This window comes from Tamandua tetradactyla, chromosome 21, assembly GCF_023851605.1.
Source record: "Tamandua tetradactyla isolate mTamTet1 chromosome 21, mTamTet1.pri, whole genome shotgun sequence".
Classification (NCBI taxonomy): domain Eukaryota; kingdom Metazoa; phylum Chordata; class Mammalia; order Pilosa; family Myrmecophagidae; genus Tamandua; species Tamandua tetradactyla.
This window is the reverse complement of record NC_135347.1, coordinates 30747910-30766518: the sequence shown is the minus strand read 5'-3', so window position 1 is coordinate 30766518 and position 18609 is coordinate 30747910.

Sequence of the window (18609 nt, the reverse complement as noted above, 5' to 3'; positions counted from 1 at the left end):
TTAGTGGAAACTCTTAAAAGTATACTAACATTAGCCCAGGCGCCTGGGAAGATCACATTTTGCTGGACACCCATTTCATCACCCACTCTGCCCCTGACATACAGAGAAAGCTGCAAAAGCTCTCTATAGGCCCCCCAAACTCCCACTAATGACCTGTTAAACTGCCTTTACTAATCAGAATAAGGCCAAGAAGGGTGAGGAAAAGGCAAAGAGATGTAGGCAGAAGATCAGAAAACAGGCTGAACTTATTACAGTCACTGTTAAAGGCACCCTGCCCCCTCGAAGTCACCCAAATTGTGGTTCCAAGTCTCAAGGGCCTTGCTTGAACTGTGGATCAGAGGCCCACTGACAAAGAAAGTGCCAGACCTTAAGACAGCCCTTGACCTTGGGAGCCACTAGGGCCTTGTCCTCAGTGCTACCAACATGGGCATTGGGCCTGGAACTGCACTATCTCCCAAAGGGGTGGGGGTGGGGGTGAGGGGCAGAATAGCCCCTCGAGTCCAGCTCATGGCAAATGAAGAAAAACAAGGCTGTAGCTCTGGTGACTTCACATCCGACCATCCACCTAGAAGAGCATCAGGTCACACTTGGCATGACAGGTCAAATAATAGAGCCACTTACTCTATTCTGAGCTCTGGGCCCACTTCCACTCAGGCTTTCTTATTACGGGAGTAAACAGTAAAGCCAAAACTTGAGTCTCCATTAGCCCTTTCCTTAGTATGTTTGAAACATTCTAGTATCCCCTCAATATCTCATTGTCCTTGAATGCCTCACCCCACACCCCTCTAGGGAGGTATCTTCTTCACTCCCTAGGGGCCTCTTTAAGACTAGTAAACCCAGCTGGTGTTTACCCCTTGTTTGCCCTGAGGCTTCTAATAGACAAGGCGTCTTAGCCCTGGAGTCACCATGTCTGCTTTCAAATCCTCATCCTAAATCTTAGAGACACATATTTTTCTTCCCCTCTTCACCCTGACTCTCATTTGCTTTTAAATGGCAGGGATTTAGCAGTAAAATTCCTACTCGGCTCACTTAGCGCTGCCCCAAAGGTTTCAAAATAATCCCCGTATCTTTAAGAACACCTTAGCAGCAGACCCTACTGACCTCCAACTGCCTCAGAGCACAATCTTGCAAAGTTTTCATTTTGTAACCCAACATATTTCTAATATGAAAGTGAATTTTGTTTGTTTTCATTGCTAACTCTAACCCCTATATGGATATAGAAAGTTGTGGAAAGTTTTAAAAAGTGAATCTTGTTAAAATTATTGTTAGTCTTCTCTTAATGAAAAGCTACAAAATTTTTTCTGAACGACTTAAGTACTCTAAAAGATTAAAAATTTACTTTTATATCATATCCGAATAATATCCTTGTTAATGTTTAGTTGACCTTATTATCCTTTGTTTCAAAAGGCAAGTCTTCACATTCTTAAAGGAAAACAGTTACAAAAGATTTGTTCCTTCACCTTTTAAAAGTGAGGTGCTAAAACAGTTTAATACAGTACAGAGAAAGTGTTTAGGAGGTATTAAAATATTTTTTTTAATTCCATCCCTCTGTTAAGTTAAATTTGCATAGGTAAAATGTTATTCATATATGTAGGATTGTAAAAACTTCCTAAAATCGTAACAATTGTCTCACTGTTCTTGTTATATCTGAATACTAATCTGTATGATATTGTTAAAAAAAAAGTTACAGATCATAGAAACAACTAAATTTATTTGTCAGTCACATTTCTTTGTTCTAACTGCTTCTCTAAAAGTATATGTGGTCAGCTAAAAGGACCTTTTAGAAGCAAGGCTATGACACAACTTCTGCTATGGTATGTGGTTAATTTAGTCACATGTGCTCCTGAGGTGAACTGTTATTTGTAAATTCTGAAATGCTTTGGTCTTTGTATAACCTAGTAGTTCTCTAGATCTGTGTAACACCCAAGACGCAGAATTAAAGTTAGACCGAAAAAAAAACAAAAGCCAGAATGTCTTAAGAAGAAGAAATAAAAAAGTAAAGTCCTTTAAAGAACAAGAAAAACATGTGAAGATATTACACTTCCCAACTGGGTAATTATTCTCTTAAGCAGTAGGAAATCCCTGTTTAATAAGCTAAGCCCTAGATCCTGAGGGCTTAATTTATCTCTATAAATTAATACAAATATAAATTTATCTCTGTAAATTAATATATTAACTTATATTAATATATAAATATATATGAATATAAATCTCCATGCAAAATTTATCTCTATAATGGCAAAGGTAGGTTCACTTATAATTAACTCCTAAGAGTCATCCCCAGAAAAACTCTTCTGTTGTCAAACTCTTCAAATAAGCTTACTACCTTTCCCCTACATGGGACATGACCTCTGGGGTCTAAGATCTCCACAGTGACATGCATGAGATGACTCCAAAGATGAATCTGGTTTTTAAATCATAGAATTAGTTAACCAAAAAAAAGGAAAAGGAAATTTCAACAGCTAAAAATTTCAAATAAAACATTCTAGAAGTTTTTCTTATACAAATTTCAGCCAGATATTGCAAACTGCCACAGTATGCCAAGTCCCACCCAACAGTATTCTAATAAACTCCAGAGCATACCCTGAGCTCCATCTTGCTCCTACTTCTGTTCAGACCATATATGCAAGTTCTCACTCAGTTTGTTTCTTCCAGATTAAAAGCCTTTCACAACAAACTCTTCCTTGCCAGAGGCTACGTTCCTATCCCCCACACTCAACCAGCCACCCTCAATAGCATAGTAAGAGATTTCTGTGCTCTCACAAGCAGGGCCTAAGACCCACTGACAACTTGAAGCAACTACAGAAGACCCTTGGCCCAAATTCCCTTAAGATTAAAGGGAGTTGAAAATCTCTGAGGGGGAAATGAGATACCGTGGTAGATGGCTTGGCTGAGCAAAGGGCAAATTCCCAGAAGCAGTCAGGCCTTAAGGAGAAAGATATCTTTGGGAAGAACAGCAATAAACGACACCTAGAGACAAACAACCCCCACCTGAGTGAGTCATCTGCAGAGAAGGATGGAGCCAACTGACCCACCCAAAGGCACTGTCTAACACTAGGTGCACCCTGGAGAGGAGGGTAGGAGGAAGTGCCCATACAAGAAAGGGCAGGGGGAAGAAGTAAAGCTAAGCAGTAAAAGCAGATGGCTCCAACATTGAGGTGCCTCTCAACTCTTACCCTTTTTTTCTTGCGAGAGTGCCTGTATGTTCTCTCATGTGCGAACTTAATAAATTTTCTGCCTGCTTACCCTATACTGTGCCGTGCTCTTGAATTCTTTCTCACAGCATGGCCTAGAACCTAGGAAGCCAAATCCAGCAACATATAGATGTTCAAAATGATGCAATTCTTGTTGCAATATCAGATATGGGGGGGTAATATTTATTTATCCTTCAGATTAATTCAGACTTCCCCCAAGTAAGAGAAATTGAGTGTAAGAATAGCTGTAAATAAGGAGAAAATATCAAGATACAGTCACACGTTAAAATGGCTTTTGAGATTCTTAGTGCAATTTCTTAAAGACCAAAGTATCTTTGTCAGTTGACACAAAATGTTTAAATTATTGAAGTACAAATGTCCATCTGTCTATTCAATGAACATAATTAATTTTTATGCATGAAAACAGAGAATTGCAATTGTTTTTTAAAGTTTGAATATATTAAAAATTGGAAATAACTATTTGCCACCATGAAGTCAGGGACAGTAAAAACAAGAAATTCTGCCCCATAAACAATGTAACTTGTGGAAATTTAATCATCATTAAATATAATCATAATGAGTTTTCTCAGAATCATTTTATTTTCTCCCCTGTCTTTTCCCCCTTACTATGATCATTATTAATATAGTGTTGTATTAGATTTGCTTATGACTCAGCACACTGATGGTCAATTAATGTCTAAAATGTTATTAACTTTGAGGTCCTTGTTATTATACCTCGAACTGTGCTAGATGGAAGGACAGTGGACCACAGGAACTATCTCACCCGGGAAATGAGTAAATTTTAAAAACAGATATTTTATGAAGGTCTTTTGTTGCAAGTTTTTCTAATACATATTACTTTCATTGCTTTAAAAATTTTAAACTTCTTTTTTATCAGGCTGCACATCTAGGAAGTCCTCATTTATTTGTATTGCAGTGGATTCACTTTTTAATAAGTTACAAACTGCCAACATTTAATTCCAAAATAGGCCCAAATTATAAATCATTATACGCACATTGCATTGATTTTCCCGCTCTGATCAACCCATGCTGGGTCTCTTATGGACTCTGTTTCATTTTGGTTTCAGTGTCTAGGTTTCAAGGCCTGATCTCGTCCATGAGACTCATGCTGCAATATGCTGCATAATTCTTAGGTATTTAACATTCACTTGCAATGACCTGCTCCTCTGTTATTTCTCTGACCCACTTTCATTGATCCTGAAATGAAATCTATTCTCTACCAAGCTCTGTAAAGTTAAAATGTTAACATCACTGCTTATTTGCAGTCTCAGAAACTGTCTCAATTCCCCCCCCCCTTTTTTTTTACAAATTAGCCTATTTCTTTAAGGAAATACATATATAATATATGTTGTAATATTAACATTAATATTACATACTAAGACAGTCAGCCTTAGAGGAAAGAGCAAAGATGGATCCAAGTTTTATTATTTATAAAATTCAGAGCACCCTCTTTAAGAAAAAAAGCAAATTTACAATTGTTAAATTAAGTTCAAATTTAATATAGACGTTGTGAGCTATTGACTGTGCATCATGTATAGACTGTACATGTGTAAAGATTTGTCAGTAAAAATCTTTTTTAAAAATGAATACAAAGAAAATAAATCAGAACAAAATAGCAAATTTTAGAAAATTGCAAATATGACAAGCTTCCAAAACCCAGAAAAATATATTACAAATTACTGTCTCATCTACCTCTTAATACTTTTTTTTCTTACACTTTGATCTGTTATTTCTGAGCATGCTGTCATGATAACAATTTTGAAATATCATTGTTGATGGAAAATAATTCAATCTTTCTTTTAACATTATTGGCATAGAAAAGTTTCTTCAGTTTCAAATCTGCTCTTGAAAATGTATAAATTCTTGGGTTGTTTGCAACTTTGGCAAGCCCTTTTCTAAATTTTCTTTCATGTGTAATCTTTAAGATCTTAGGGCATTTTTTTTTCATTTTATTTTGTGATGATTTGTCTTAATTGCCTTTGAAGGGACCACAGTTTTGTTTGTTTCTGTTATCTTTATTGTCAGGGTTTTGTATCACTCAACCAGAAATCAATAAGAATCTGTGAAGCTGAGACTAGGCAGGTCACTTTAGACTGAGGGAAGAGCAAGAGTTAGGGTGCAGTGAAGCAAAGACAAAGAGTGAAGCAGAGCCAGGTGCACAGGTGTGGCAGAGTGAGGCAACAAGGCTGGAAAACAGGTATAGTATAAAGTTCCCAAAGCGAGATTGTCATGGTCAGGTTCATATGTCAACTTGGTCAAGTGGTGGTTGGGCAAGTGCTGGCTTGTCTGTTGCGATGAGGACATTTCATAGAATTAAATCATGGTCATGTCAGCTGCATCCACAGCTGATTCAATTTGTAATCAGCCAAAGGGGCGTGTTTTCTGCAATGAGTGATGCTTAATCTAATCACTGGGCGCCTCATAAGGAGGATTCAGAAGAGACAGGCACTTGCTGTTACTGCTGGTGAGCCTCTCCTGTGGAGTTCATCCAGACCCTCCATTGGAATCCTCAGCTTCACAGCCTACTCTGAGGATTTTGGACTCTGCATTCCCACAGTCACATGAGACACTTTTATAAATTTTATATTTGCGAGTGTTCCCTGTTGATTCTGTTTCTCTAAAGAACCCCAATTAATACAGAGATCTGTCAACAACATGCTATCAATCATCTTCATATGATCACTAATAAATATAAATATCATGGATGATTTTTTTTCAGCTATAAACTCTTAAGGTTTAGTAATATGGGGGCGTTACAAAATGTTAGAGCTTTTATGTTACAGTTACAGAGTTGATTCAGCAGCAACTATTACCTGTCATTCTACCAGAAGTACAGACTAGAAACAAGGGGCATTTTTATGTTAAACTACTTTATCTTTAATAAAAATTGATTTTTAAAGAAAGAAATTGAATAGAGTTAAACAGATGGCTTGTATTAGCACAGTTTATGGCTTTTGGTAGAGGATGTTTCCCCCAAAATCTCAGCACAAGAAATTACATCCATCAGAGCTCTGAAACCCTTGAGGTTCCATACCACTGCTCTCTGGGTCTTCATTTGCAATACAGGGCTCATTCTGCTGGTTGCAATGAGGCTGCTTTGAGCTTTCTTTGTTCTGTCCTCTTGTTCTCAACTGAGAAGAAATTAAACAAGCAAATAAATAAAATGCCAGTTTGGAGACTGTCAGAGTGGGTTTTATGGTAAAGATGGCACTTGAGAAAGCAACATCCAGAGCATGTCTGGCTAATCAAAACAAAGTGTGCTTTGAGGCATGACCTACATAGAGGACACATTCAGTGATTACAGGTTAGGTTAGTGGGAGGGAGTGACTGCACTGTCCTGGGAAAGTATTTAGTCATTGTCTGCTAGTTATTTTAATCCCAGAGGAAGGTATTGGTGTCCTCTTAAAAAGAATGGGGACATGGGCAGGCCACAGTGACTCAGCAGGCAGAGCTCTCATTTCCCTGTGCCTACCCATGCAAAAAAGTAAAAAAAAAAAAAAAAAAAAAAAAAGAATGGGGATAATAAGAGTCAGGGAAGTCATGAAAAAGGACCAAAGTCACACAATGGCAGAGAAAGCATGCTATCCCATCTTCCCCCTACTCAGAGACCAAGCCCTTTCCCACTGTATCAACCTGCCTGCAAATTATCAGAAAATGCAGTGACTGAAGGATTTCTATATATGGAACACTTTAAACATATGGTCTATTTCTCATTTCAGTGATAACATTACATTTTCTGAAAAAATACAAAAGAAGCAGTTTAAAGCATAATAACTAAGGTTTCTTAATGTAATGGGAAATATCAATTGTTTCCCCTAAATGAAAGTGTGTATTTGATTTAAACAAAGTAAATATGCCCACTCAAATATTGGCAGTGCTATACAGTTCAATCCAGAATAGAGCTAAGAAATACCTTTATCTTTATTGTTGTCAGATTTTTTAAAAATCATTTTAAAAATTAATTATTTAATGGATTAAGGACTTTTATCATTTGTCTTTACCTTCTCTTTGGAGGCATGCGTAGCCCAGGAACCAAATCCAGGTCTCCTGCATGGAAAACGAGCATTCTATCACTGAACCCATTTGCCATTACTTTTTACACGATGTTCTGGAAAACATTTATTTTCATTAGCATATAAGATTGTCTTATACCAAGGGATTTTTTTCCCTTTTTTTTCTTTTTTCTTTTTTTTAAACATAGCAACATACAAACATGAACATTCTTACCACATGATCATTTCATTCTTGATATATAATCAATAACACAATATCATCACATAGCTGTATATTCATCAACCTGGTCATTTCTTAGAACATTTGCATCAATTATTTTCATTATACAAGTCTCTGTATATCTCAGGAGATTTAAAGAAAATTACTGTAGTTGAAATAATATTTAGGTAGAAAATCAGGAACTTCAGCAAGGACTTAATAGTAAATCTAGAGAGAACATTTGTAAATATGTTTTCAATTTAAAACATTCATTTTAATTCCATTAAGGTGGAGATTTTCCTCCAAGTTGCTTTACTATCTTAAAATAGAGACTATTATAGATAAGAAAGTGAAGAAAGATATTAGTATTATGCCAAAAAGTTAAAACCAGCACTTAATAGAAGAGATTGCTAAAATTTGTGAGCCAGGTGAATTAAAAAAAAAAAAAAACAGTGCTTTCAAGTTTATCAAAAAAAACTTCATAGGCTGGAAATACGCGTTTGTGATTCTACTAAAAAAGAAAAAAGTTAAAACAAATGGTTGCTCTATAGTATAATCAAATTATTATCATTGTTATTACCTGTAGTAGCGGTGTAAGAATAAAATTAAGTTTAGCTTTCACACAACTTGGCTCAGGACAAGAGAAACAGAATTTACTAAACAAAAGGCTGCAAGACAGCTCGAACCTGTCTTACAGGTAGGGAAAGGAGAGAGCCTCTGATGCAAGCCTAGAATTGGCGCCAAATCCTTACATAGGTAAAAACAAGTTTAAATAAGTAACAGCCATTGTCACTGAACTGCAAAGTGTAATCAAAAGCTGGAAGCTTCAGAGGGAAATTTGCATTAGTTAGACTATCCAGATAGGCTGAAACCTCTGGAGTATCCAATCAGCAGAGAAACCGGGGAGGGACCTGCCTCCTAGGCGTAGGGTATAAAATCGGTCACATTCTATCATCTGGCATGCTGACCACCATATATTTAGTTGTGTGCCCATTCTTGCAAGATTGTGAATAAATTATTTTCTTCATAATCAGATGAGCGTATGTTCTTTTTTGGGTATGGCTTTCTTTCTAACAGAGGAAGAGTATCTTTTATGCTTTATTTTCTAGGCAAAAGGGCAGAAAGGATAATGATATCCAACTTTTTTCCTGTTTATTTTTAATTAAAAGACAATGTGAGGATGCTGTCTCAATTTTTTCTGTTTCTTACAATTGTCAAAATCTCAGGATAGGAGTACGCTCTGTGGGACTTTATCTCATGAATTGATAATATCTTAATGTTTAATTAGTCTCAATCTTGATCTCCCGATTCTGCCAGAGGGAACACTGTGCTCAGAGCAAGATAAGGAGTTTGGTATGTAAACAAACTATTTGAATTAGCTCTTCTTCTTAATCTAAGGCATAATTTGACTCTCTTGCTTCTCACTTAAAATACTATTGACTTTCTCAAAAGGCTATGACGGCAAGAGGAGAAAGTTCCTTTTCCCAGGAACTTGTGAATCCAGTGCTGAGGGGCTCTGAACCTTTCAGTCTTAGAAAAATCTCTCTATCAAAGGCTCTGCTTAACTTCCTTACAGATTCTCAGCTTAGCATTTGGTTTTCAAATGTGGCAAGGCAGAAACTAGTTGAATTCAATCACAGCTTCAACATATTCAGGTACTTCATTTTACAAATGATATTTATATATATATATATCTGTAAATAGTTGAAGAGGCTAGATTAAAAAATCAGATTTTTTTGGACTTAATATCTTTTCTTGAACTTGGGAAACAACTGAATTTTAGGTCCAATAAATATTATTTGATTTTGTTCATTGCTCACACCAAAAACTGATAAAAATGAAAATCTTAGAAATTAAAATATATTTCTCAGGTTTACATTATAAAGAGTGGAAGTTGGCTTCTTCATCCTAGCAGCTTTTTGTCCTTGATATCTTCAGATAGAAGACATTTTGCCCCTCATGCTAGTTGGGTTCCTCAGAAAAGTTCAGTAGGCAGAAAACTAAGAAAGTACATCCACAAGAACTGTGTATAAAAATGCCTAGCGACAAGTTATATTTGAGCCAGCAATGGAAAGATGCTATTAATGGGATTTAAAGCATAGGGGTATCAACTTCCGGAGAAGATGGCGGCTTAGTAAGACGCACGGATCTTAGTTTCTTCTCCAGAACAGCTACTAGGGGAGTAGAAACGACACAGAACAGCTACCAAAGCCACAACAGAGATAAAAAAGACAGCGTACCCCATCCTGGAACGGCTGGCTGGCTGAGAGAAGCTGCTCGGGTGAGATCGCCGAGGCGCGCGGGCTTTACCAGGCAGGGCGGCAAGCGGCCAGAGTCACTCCATTCCCCCTTCCCGGGCCGGCTGGGAGAATTGGAGAGGCGATCCCCTGAAACCGCAGCGGCTGGCGCCCACACCACACGAGGCCCCCCCGGACCAACTGAGAGAATTGGATCATAAATCCCAAGGCCGCGGAGAATGGTGACGGGTGGGGGAGGCCCCTTCCAAACCCGTGACTCCCCAGGAATGTGCACTCTCCCGGGCGGGCCGCTGCCGCTGGCGCCCTCCCGCCACGCTTGTCGCCCCGGGCCGACTAGAAAATTCGGACGGGCGCTTTCCCGGGCTGCGGCGGCCAGCAACCCTACCCGCGTTCGGACCCCGGGCTGGCTCAAGCCGCTTCGGCTAGCGAACCTCCCGGACGGCGAGAGTTTTCCAAAGTTAAAGGTCCCACAGCACCTTTTACTGGTGGGACCCGCAGACAAACGTGTGCCATGAGCACCACCTTCTGAGCAGAATAAGAAAAACAGAACCCAGAGATTTCACAGAAAAATATTCCAAACTTCTGGATCCAATACCCAGGGAAATCTGTCTAAATGCGCAGACGCCAACAGAAGATAATGGATCACGCTCAAATAATTGAAAATATGGCCCAGTCAAAGGAACAAACCAATAGTTCAAATGAGATACAGGAGCTGAGACAACTAATGCTGAATATACGAACAGAAATGGAAAACCTCTTCAAAAATGAAATCGATAAATTGAGGGAGGACATGAAGAAGACATGGGCTGAACATAAAGAAGAAATAGAAAAACTGAAAAAACAAATCACAGAACATATGGAAGTGAAGGACAAACTAGAAAAGATAGAAAAAACAATGGATACCTACAATGATAGATTCAAAGAGACAGAAGATAGAATTAGTGATTTGGAGGATGGAACATCTGAATTCCAAAAACAAACAGAAACTATTGGGAAAAGAATGGAAAAATTTGAACAGGGTATCAGGGAACTCAAGGACAATGTGAATCGTACAAATATGCGTGTTGTGGGTGTCCCAGAAGAAGAAGAGAAGGGAAAAGGAGGAGAAAAACTAATGGAAGAAATTTTCACTGAAAATTTCCCAACTCTTATGAAAGACCTAAAATTACAGATCCAAGAAGTGCAGCGCACCCCAAAGAGATTAGACCCAAATAGGCATTCTCCAAGACACTTACTAGTTAGAATGTCAGAGGTCAAAGAGAAAGAAAGGATCTTGAAAGCAGCAAGAGAAAAACAATCCATCACATACAAGGGAAACCCAATAAGACTATGTGTAGATTTCTCAGCAGAAACCATGGAGGCTAGAAGACAGTGGGATGATATATTTAAATTACTAAAAGAGAAAAACTGCCAACCAAGACTCCTATATCCAGCAAAATTGTCCTTCAAAAATGAGGGAGAAATTAAAGCATTCGCAGACAAAAAGTCACTGAGAGAATTTGTGACCAAGAGACCAGCTCTGCAAGAAATACTAAAGGGAGCACTAGAGTCAGATACAAAAAGACAGAAGAGAGAGGTATGGAGAAGAGTGTAGAAAGAAGGAAAGTCAGATATGATATATATAATACAAAAGGCAAAATGGTAGAAGAAAATATTATCCGAACAGTAATAACACTGAATGTTAATGGACTTAATTCCCCAATCAAAAGACATAGAATGGCAGAATGGTTAAAAAGCAGGATCCTTCTATATGCTGTCTACAGGAAACACATCTTAGACCCAAAGATAAACATAGGTTGAAAGTGAAAGGTTGGGAAAAGATATTTCATGCAAATAACAACCAGAAAATAGCAGGAGTGGCTATACTAATATCCAACAAGTTAGACTTCAAATGTAAAACAGTTAAAAGAGACAAAGAAGGACATTATATACTAATAAAAGGAACAATTAAACAAGAAGACATAAGAATCATAAATATTTACGCACTGAACCAGAATGCCCAAAAATACATGAGGAATACACTGCAAACACTGAAAAGGGAAATAGACACAAATACCATAATAGTTGGAGACTTCAATTCCCCACTCTCATCAATGGACAGAACATCTAGACAGAGGATCAATAAAGAAATAGAAAATCTGAATATTACTATAAAGGAGCTAGACTTAACAGCCATTTATAGGACATTAAATCCCACAACAGCAGGATACACCTTTTTCTCAAGTGCTCATGGATCATTCTCAAAGATAGACCATATGCTGGGTCACAAAGCAAGTCTTAACAAATTTAAAAAGATTGAAATCATACACAACACTTTCTCGAATCATAAAGGAATGAAGTTGGAAATCAATAATAGGCGGAATGCCAGAAAATTCACAAATACGTGGAGGCTCAACAACACACTCTTAAACAACGAGTGGGTCAAAGAAGAAATTGCAAGAGAAATTAGTAAATACCTTGAGGTAAATGAAAATGAAAACACAACATATCAAAACTTATGGGATGCAGCAAAGGCAGTGCTAAGAGGGAAATTTATTGCCCTAAATGCCTATATCAGAAAAGAAGAAAGGGCAAAAATGCAGGAATTAACTGTTCACTTGGAAGAACTGCAGAAAGAACAGCAAACTAATCCCAAAGCAAGCAAAAGGAAAGAAATAACAAAGATCAGAGCAGAAATAAATGAAATTGAAAACACGAAAACAGTAGAGAAAATCAATAAGACCAGAAGTTGGTTCTATGAGAAAATCAATAAGATTGATGGGCCCTTAGCAAGATTGACAAAAAGAAGAAGAGATAGGATGCAAATAAATAAGATCAGAAATGGAAGAGGAGACATAACTACTGACCTCACAGAAATAAAGGAGGTAATAACAGGATACTATGAACAACTTTATGCTAATAAATACAACAATTTAGATGAAATGGACGGGTTCCTGGAAAGACATGAACAACCAACTTTGACTCAAGAAGACATAGATGACCTCGACAAACCAATCACAAGTAAAGAAATTGAATTAGTCATTCAAAAGCTTCCTAAAAAGAAAAGTCCAGGACCAGACGGCTTCACATGTGAATTCTACCAAACGTTCCAGAAAGAATTAGTACCAATTCTCTTCAAACTCTTCAAAAAAATCGAAGTGGAGGGAAAACTACCTAATTCATTCTATGAAGCCAACATCACCCTCATACCAAAACCAGGCAAAGATATTACAAAAAAAGAAAACTACAGGTCAATCTCTCTAATGAATATAGATGCAAAAATCCTCAATAAAATTCTAGCAAATCGTATCCAACAACACATTAAAAGAATTATACATCATGACCAAGTAGGATTCATTCCAGGTATGCAAGGATGGTTCAACATAAGAAAATCAATTAATGTAATACAGCATATCAACAAATCAAAGCAGAAAAATCACATGATCATCTCAATTGATGCAGAGAAGGCATTTGACAAGATTCAACATCCTTTCCTGCTGAAAACACTTCAAAAGATAGGAATACAAGGGAACTTCCTTAAAATGATAGAGGGAATATATGAAAAACCCACAGCTAATATCATCCTCAATGGGGAAAAATTGAAAACTTTCCCCCTAAGATCAGGAACAAGACAAGGATGTCCACTATCACCACTATTATTCAACATTGTGTTGGAGGTTCTAGCCAGAGCAATTAGACAAGAAAAAGAAATACAAGGCATCAAAATTGGAAAGGAAGAAGTAAAACTATCACTGTTTGCAGATGATATGATACTATACGTCGAAAACCCGGAAAAATCCACAACAAAACTACTAGAGATAATAAATGAGTACAGCAAAGTAGCAGGCTACAAGATCAACATTCAAAAATCTGTAGCATTTCTATACACTAGTAATGAACAAGCTGAGGGGGAAATCAAGAAACAAATCCCATTTACAATTGCAACTAAAAGAATAAAATACCTAGGAATAAATTTAACTAAAGAGACAAAAAACCTATATAAAGAAAACTACAAAAAACTGTTAAAAGAAATCACAGAAGACCTAAATAGATGGAAGGGCATACCGTGTTCATGGATTGGAAGACTAAATATAGTTAAGATGTCAATCCTACCTAAATTGATTTACAGATTCAATGCAATACCAATCAAAATCCCAACAACTTATTTTTCAGAAATAGAAAAACCTATAAGCAAATTTATCTGGAAGGGCAGGGTGCCCCGAATTGCTAAAAACATCTTGAGGAAAAGAAACGAAGCTGGAGGTCTCACGCTGCCTGACTTTAAGGCATATTAAAAAGCCACAGTGGTCAAAACAGCATGGTATTGGCATAAAGATAGATATATCGACCAATGGAATCGAATAGAGTGCTCAGATATAGACCCTCTCATCTATGGACATTTGATCTTTGATAAGGCAGTCAAGCCAACTCACCTGGGACAGAACAGTCTCTTCAATAAATGGTGCCTAGAGAACTGGATATCCATATGCAAAAGAATGAAAGAAGACCCATCTCTCACACCCTATACAAAAGTTAACTCAAAATGGATCAAAGATCTAAACATTAGGTCTAAGACCATAAAACAGTTAGAGGAAAATATAGGGAGATATCTTATGGATCTTACAACTGGAGGCGGTTTTATGGACCTTAAACCTAAAGCAAGAGCACTGAAGAAGGAAATAAATAAATGGGAGCTCCTCAAAATTAAACACTTTTGTGCATCAAAGAACTTCATCAAGAAAGTAGAAAGACAGCCTACACAATGGGAGACAATATTTGGAAATGATATGTCAGATAAAGGTCTAGTATCCAGAATTTATAAAGAGATTGTTCAACTCAACAACAAAAAGACAGCCAACCCAATTACAAAATGGGAAAAAGACTTGAACAGACACCTATCAGAAGAGGAAATACAAATGGCCAAAAGGCACATGAAGAGATGCTCAATCTCCCTGGCCATTAGAGAAATGCAAATCAAAACCACAATGAGATATCATCTCACACCCACCAGAATGGCCATTATCAACAAAACAGAAAATGACAAGTGCTGGAGAGGATGCAGAGAAAGAGGCACATTTATCCACTGTTGGTGGGAATGTCAAATGGTGCAACCACTGTGGAAGGCATTTTGGCCGTTCCTCAAAAAGCTGAATATAGAATTGCCATACGACCCAGCAATACCATTGCTGGGAATATACTCAAAGGACTTAAGGGCAAAGACACAAACGGACATTTGCACACCAATGTTTATAGCAGCGTTATTTACAATTGCAAAGAGATGGAAACAGCCGAAATCTCCATCAACAGAAGAGTGGCTAAACAAACTGTGGTATATACATACGATGGAATAGTATGCAGCTTTAAGACAAGATAAACTTATGAAGCATGTAATAACGTGGATGGACCTAGAGAACATTATGCTGAGTGAGTCTAGCCAAAAACTAAAGGACAAATACTGTATGGTCCCACTGATGTGAACAGACATTCGAGAATAAATTTGGAATATGTCATTGGTAACAGAGTCCAGCAGGAGGTAGAAACAGGGTAAGATAATGGCCAATTGGAGTTGAAGGGATACAGACTGTGCAACAGGACTAGATACAAAAACTCAAAAATGGACAGCACAATAATACCTAATTGTAAAGTAATCATGTTAAAACACTGAATGAAGCTGCATCTGAGCTATAGGTTTTTGTTTCGTTTTGTTTTGTTTTGTTTTGATTTTACTATTATTACTTTTATTTTTTTCTCTATATCAACATTCTATATCTTTTTCGGTTATGTTGCTAGTTCTTCTAAACCGATGCAAATGTACTAAGAAATGATGATCATGCATCTATGTGATGATGTTAAGAATTACTGATTGCATATGTAGAATGGTATGATTTCTAAATGTTGGGTTAATTTCTTTCTTTCTGTTAATTAAAAAAAAAGAGAAGGGGTAATTGGAGCTGAAGGGATACAGACTGTACAATGGGACTGGATATAAAAACTCAGAAATGGACAGCACAATACTACCCAATTGTAATGCAATTATGTTAAAACACTGAATGAAGCTGCATGTGAGGTATAGGTTTTTTGTTTTTTGTTTTTTTCTTTCTATTATTGTTTTAATTCTTATTCTGTTGTCTTTTTATTTCTTTTTCTAAATCGATGCAAATGTACTAAGAAATGATGAATATGCAACTATGTGATGTTATTAAGAATTACTGATTGTACATGTAGAATGGAATGATTTCTAATTGTTTTGTTAATTCTTTTTTTAATTAATAAAAAAAAAGCATAGGGGTATCATTTACGCAATTCAGGACAGAGTAATTTCAGTATGGTGTGTATCTGAAGAGTTTTATTATATGGGAATTACCAGAAAGTCTTTGTTTTAATGGAAATTGTTTTGATGATATTAATAGGAGATTTCCATTTACCTTTTGCTAAGATATCCATCTAATCTAGAAAAAGGATTTTAATTTTAATTGGAGACAGCCACTTTAAGTCATTTTTTAATGCACTAATACAATAATATCTAAAATGTCTCAGGATTAATTCAGCTAGGACAGTGCAACACTAAGAAATAGAATACAAAAAGATCCATGAATCTCTATTCCACAATAGGCAGAAAATATTTCTTAAATTTGATATTGGATAATAGAAATATTATCATGAGTTAAATGAGGAATTAATTCTAATCAGAGACAAAATGTACAAAGGAAAATGATCCACCCATCTTCCCAGTGGTGTGTATGTAAAATCTTTAGTGTAGTACATATTCACTTAGGTATTCAAAACAATATATTAAATATCTACTCTGTGAAGGTCCTGGATTTGAGTGCAGGTTGGAGATAAGAAATAGAAGCCGAGACATGATACTGGCAGTGGGGAAAGAAGGTTTATAAGCAGAGGTGCAGCAGGGAGAGTTGACTCAAGAAATCAACTCTCACTTCCCTGAATCCAAGTAGTGGCTTTTAAAGGGGGGCTGGAGGTAGCTTTAGGTGGGTTTCTCACAGGTGAGATTTTGAGAGTTGGCCATTTTTCAGTGGTGAGGTTAAAAGTTAGAATACTGCTTTTGTTCTGCAAGATTGTAGCTGTGGGGGTGGGTGGGGAGGGATTTGGGCAAGGGAATTTATTGCACACTGCGAGGTTGTGGATAGGTGGTGCTTCTACAAGGGGGCATCACTGGGATGCAACTGCTGGAGGGGCCGAGGGCCTCAAGATATTGATTCTCTGTGGGGGCACTTTCCGTTCTTGCTTGTTACCCTGGCTCAGCTCTCACACTCTGTACTCTAAGCACTTTGAATACTGTGAAGTTAGAATGGTAGATAGCTTTACTAATCATCTTAATTTGCATAATCTTCCATTGTTACTCAGGGAAATATAAAGAAGAATCAAGAAGCAATTGGGGCAGGCTGACATGCCAACAATCATTTGTGGTGCTAACTAAGACCCTTATGGCCCATGACCCTAGAACACCCTGCCCCGGACAATTCACATAGCTTCCACCCTCCTTGCCTCCCCCTCCCTGTTGTCTCCACACTCTTTACTTGTTCTAAGGGGCTATTTAACTGAGGAGTTAGGATTTAATGAATGATTGTGACTACTGAATCATTATATAAATATTCCTTTATTTTCTTTCTGGTTTATTAGAGTAGACAGAGAAACCCTAATTCTCTAAGCTATGATACAGCTGCCTTGATCCCTGAGAATGATTGTAAAAGCCCTAATCTTTGGACTTTGTCCTTTTTTTTTTTTTTAGTTTAAAAATTTGTCAAGGCAAATGCCCTAGTGCTAATAGAGGAACGTGAGTCAGCCATTGACTAGTTCCAGTTCAGTTTCATTCTTTTACACTTGTAAATGATTTCTGCATACATTTGCTATTGAAATGAAAATTCTGTCTCTTTTCTGCTTATACTTGCTATTAAAATGATAACTCTTTCTCCCTTCCTTTCTGTTTACACTTGCTATTGAAATTATAATGGCTTCATCTCCATTTGTTAGAATTCAAAAAACCTTGAACCCCCAGATCTGGGGAGAAAGATTTTGGGGCCCATAGGCCTTCTTTTCTCTTCTTCTTCATATCTAAAAAAAATGCTTTCAAACTCTCTTTGAAACCCTGGTATCTCGTGGATTGGTCATTTCAAGTGCATTAGACAGAGAATTCACTACCTTTATCTGGTACCAGTTATGTAAACTGTTTCCTCACCACTTTTCTTTGAGCAGTAACTTTCCTTTAGTTCAGCTCCCACTGGTGTCACTTAGCTCAATAAACTTATTCTAAACCTTGGTTTTCAGAGTTTGTTTTCAACTTAACAATACAGAAATGTCTATACGTGTTCCAGGAGCCCACAGGTCCTGAGAAAAATGACAAGTGACCCAGACATTTTTCATGATAAGTAAAGCAACCTCCACATTTACAGAGTGTGGAGGTTGCTCCTCAAACAGACTGGGAAAGATATGATTCTAGAAGTTTTTGCTATAACTGAGTCAAACCAGAACAAGAAAGTTAGAAAGAATGTCAAATTTGAAAGAGAATAAATACTCACCTGATTGTGGAGAAGAAAAGAACTTATTTACAACCTTGCAAGAGCAGGTGCTTAACCAAAAAATGGCAACTGGCATGCTGAGGAATCGAAAGCAGTGGTATTTATCCTCTCTGCCTAACCTGCAGGACCCTCCCCTGTTTCTCCGCTGATTGGATACTCCAGAGGTTACAACCTATCTGGATAGTCTAACTAATTTAAGCTTCCTGCTGAAGGTTCCTATTTTTTACTATGTTTTACATTTTAATGACCCTGGTGATTGAGGATAAGCCAATGCTAGACTTGTGTCAGAGGCCCTCACCTTTACCTGCTTGTGTCACCTTGTGTGAAAGCTAAACTTCACTTGATTCTTACAAAGAATAAGGGCTAGGGTAACGGGAATTATTCAATTAATAGATAACAGCTTACATG